General features: G+C 35.9%; 1 non-coding gene across 1 annotated transcript; it reads left to right on the forward strand.

Annotated features, from left to right (window-relative positions):
- The first annotated feature begins 383 nt into the window (after positions 1-383).
- LOC118606428 lies at positions 384-490 on the forward strand. The gene has a single exon (XR_004952383.1). It is a non-coding gene; the product is annotated as a U6 spliceosomal RNA (small nuclear RNA).
- Positions 491-3,712: the final 3,222 nt, after the last annotated feature.

Here is a 3,712-nt window from a genome sequence, read left to right on the forward strand (position 1 = left end):
TGCCCAATCAACGTGTCCTTCCTCCCTGGCCCTCCTCATCATCAGAGCTGATCACCTTCTCTCCTTCCCCTTTCCCCTTTAGCTTTTCCTTGTCCTTTTCCTCTTCCTCTTCCTTTTCTTTTCCTCCCAACTCTTCTCTCCTACAGCATTTCTTCTGTCAAGACCACCAACGGAAAAAGAGCTTTCATTCAGATAAAAAAGGGAAAAGATAGCAAAAACCAAAGCCATTTTTCTGATTGTTAGTACACAATTAAATGCTTTTACATTTGATAGATACACAGTCCAGATTAATGTCTTTTTCAGTTACTGTCTCACAAATAATGTAAATAACATGTTACCTCTTACCAATCCTTCCTGATAGATCCCAACAGTTAAACATCCAAGTGTTCACTTTGGTAGCACAGATACAAAAATTGGAACAATACAGAGAAGACTATCACAGCCCTTGCACAAAGAAGATGCTCAAATTCCTGAAGCAGTCCATATTTTTAAAAAGACATTGAAAAGACAAAGTAATGGAGAAATAGAGTGTGTTTATGAAAGAGAGGAACCAATATAGTAAAATTTTGAATTTTACTCACAGTAATCTATAAAAATAATGAAAATCCAATAAAAATCCCAATGAAGTTGTAGTGAAACCTAATTCTAAAATTTGAATAAAAGAGCAAATGGCCAAGAAAATTTTTGAGATAAAGAATAGAGTGTGGAAAAGAGAAAAAGAATAGAATGAGGAAAAGGAGTTTTCATTCCACGAGAGTGAAAGACTTAATACATAATCAGAGTTACTAAAATGGTGTAACACTAAATGGCTCTATTTAATGTGATCATGAGCAATTTTAATTTATTTGTGCTCTTCTGATTTTCTACACCAAGTATGTAAAAGTTTTGTGATTAAAAGTAAAGCTAAAGTCTACAGCCATGCTACCCTGAACAAGCTGCATCTCTTCTGATCTCAGAAGCTAAGCAGGTTCAGGACTGGTTAGTACTTGGATGGAGACCACCTAGGAAGACCAGGTGCTGTAGGTGGAAAAAAATAAAAAATAAGGGTTTGTAAACCGACAAGGTCCTTGCACTTTGTGAGGTCAACCAAGGATTGCCTCGCCCCCTTCCACTCCCCCCCCTCAAAAAAAATTAAAGCTAAAAATAAAAGCTTTAAAGAAGGAAATATCTACCAAAAGATTTTTAACAAATCAGAATGGAGTCACATATTTAATGTTCCCATTTCCTGAAAGCATATCTGTCTATAGTATACATTGAATGTGTTTCCATTTCCTTCACTAAGGGGTCACTAATTCCTGCTTACACTAAAAGCTCATCATGTAATATGGGGCTAGTTAATTAAACTCTCTCAGTTTTTCAGTCTGCAAAATGGTGATATAAATAGCTTCCCACTTCACCTTGGAGGATCAATTGTTGGAATTATACAGGATAATATGTGAAACTGCTTAACATAATATCAAACTCTACAAATGCAAACTGCTATTACTACTGAGCAGAAACAAGAAGTTGTAGATTTTAGAATTTTGTACCATTTCATGTTGGAGCGACTGGATTATCCGAGCTATTTGCGCTCAATAGGTGAAAGGGGTTTGGAAAGCAAAGTTTACATCACAACCCCTCTCCCCATGTTTCATCTCATTTCACAGCTGTTTTTCATTCATTCAATGACTATATTTGTTGAGTGTCAATATGCACTAAGGCCTGTAGTTATGATAATGAAACAGACAGTGTCCTTGCATGCATGAAGTTTATGGATTAGCAGAGTGTTTGTAGACAAGAAAATAGGTAATTTCGAAATAGGGTGACAGATGCTGTGATGTGGTAATTCCAGGAAGCCATGGAGTTCTTCTGGGGTCACCACCCTGGCTTAGATATCATGGAAGGTTTCTTGGACCATGCAATAGTTAAGAAGATGAAAGAGGTGAAGAACAAATGGAGGGTGCTTGGAGACAGGGAAAAGGGGAAGAGAAGTGTGTTCCAGACAGAGAGAGGAACATTTGTACTGCTTCGGGGGCAAGACAAAGCAATGGAACTCCTCTGAGGTTTGAAGGGGAAAAAAAGCACAAAAAACCCTAGATCATAATGTTGCCCAGACCAGGCTCAACATGGGCTCAGCATGACTCATATCATAATAAGTTTTAGGATGGTCCCCTCTCCCACTTCAAGCTTCCTGACCACTCCCCAACAGGCTTTTTCTCTTTCATTGCCTGGCCTTTCCTTTTGAAAAGATAGCACTCTAAAGAGGTGGAAAGAGGCTTTTCTCTTTTGAAGTAGCAGCATTATTAACAGAGAAGGAAAGTCTCCCATGAGCTATGGCAAAATTCTGCAGATTGGTTTATGCATCAATGTAGCTTAGGTTAAAGCAACCTAATTTCCTGAAAGCCACTCTATGGCTTTAGGCTTCCAGAGAGGCCTAAAGCTTATATGATATTTTCTCATAGTTAAAATTAAGTGGAAATAAAAAATCCAAGAAAGAATTTTTCTGGAAGATCATATCATTAAAGAAAAAAAAATTCAAAACAACAAAGCAATGTGGAGAAAATATGTATAATGCAGTAAAGAAGGTCTGGTAGTATATACGTCAATGTGTTAAATTGATAACTATCTCTTAGTGATCGGGTTTCATGTGATTTTTTTATATCCTTTTCATTGTGAAATATACATTTGGGAAAAAGAATGATATATGAAAGTATAATTTAATACATTTTTATAAAGCGTACACTTACATGACCACTACTCAGGTCTAGAAATAGAAAATGATCCAGAAGTCCTCTATTCACTCTTTGCCAATCACAACCCACCTCTTCCCCAAGAGGTCACCCCTGCTATTTTAGGATAATCTTTTTTTCTTTAATTTTATCACCTAAGTTTATATCTCTAAATACTATATCTTTTCCAGTTATTTTGAACTTTAAGTAAATGAGAGCATACAATATTATGCCTCTGGCTTCTATCTCTTAACAACAAGTTTCTTAATTTTATCCATGTTGCTGAGGGTATTGTGGTTCATTCATTTTCAGTGCTGTATGGTATTCCAAGGCTGGATAGAGTTTATTTACCCACCCTACTGTTGATGGACAGTTTGGCTTGTTTTCAGTTTGGGGCTATTATGAACAGAGTAGCTCTTCTTCTGATGCTCACATTCATATATTTCTATTGGATATACCCAGGGGTAGAAATCTGGGTCACCAAATCTGCATATCTTTAACTTTAATAGATATTTAAAGTTAAACAACTATCCAAGAACAACAGTAACAGTAAAAACTCCTGTAGTAGCAAATGAGAGTTCCCATTGACCTATGTTAAAGTTTTATGTAAATTTTTTCTTCAGCTAATCTGAATTTTCTTTTTTCTCTATAATAAATAGCTATTGGTTTAATTAGGCAAAATGCTACTCTAGTGTTTCTTAAAATTGTCTTTCCCAATGGAGATATTATTTTTAAACTTTTAAATCGAAGTAAATTATTCGTATGGAAAAAGCACACAGATCACAGCTATGTAGCTTAATGTATTGTCACCAAGTGAGGACACCTCTGTATTCACCATCCAGGTTAGGAAATAGAACATTCTAGCACTCTGGAAGCCATCTTCATGGTTCCTTCTAATCACAATCTTCTCCCTCCTCATCAAAGGTAAACTATTTTACTTGGTTCTTAGTTTTTGAACTTTATACAAATGGAACAGTACAGTATACATTATTTTGTGTCTAGCA

This window comes from Rousettus aegyptiacus, unplaced genomic scaffold (assembly GCF_014176215.1).
Source record: "Rousettus aegyptiacus isolate mRouAeg1 unplaced genomic scaffold, mRouAeg1.p scaffold_m13_p_1, whole genome shotgun sequence".
Classification (NCBI taxonomy): Eukaryota; Metazoa; Chordata; class Mammalia; order Chiroptera; family Pteropodidae; genus Rousettus; species Rousettus aegyptiacus.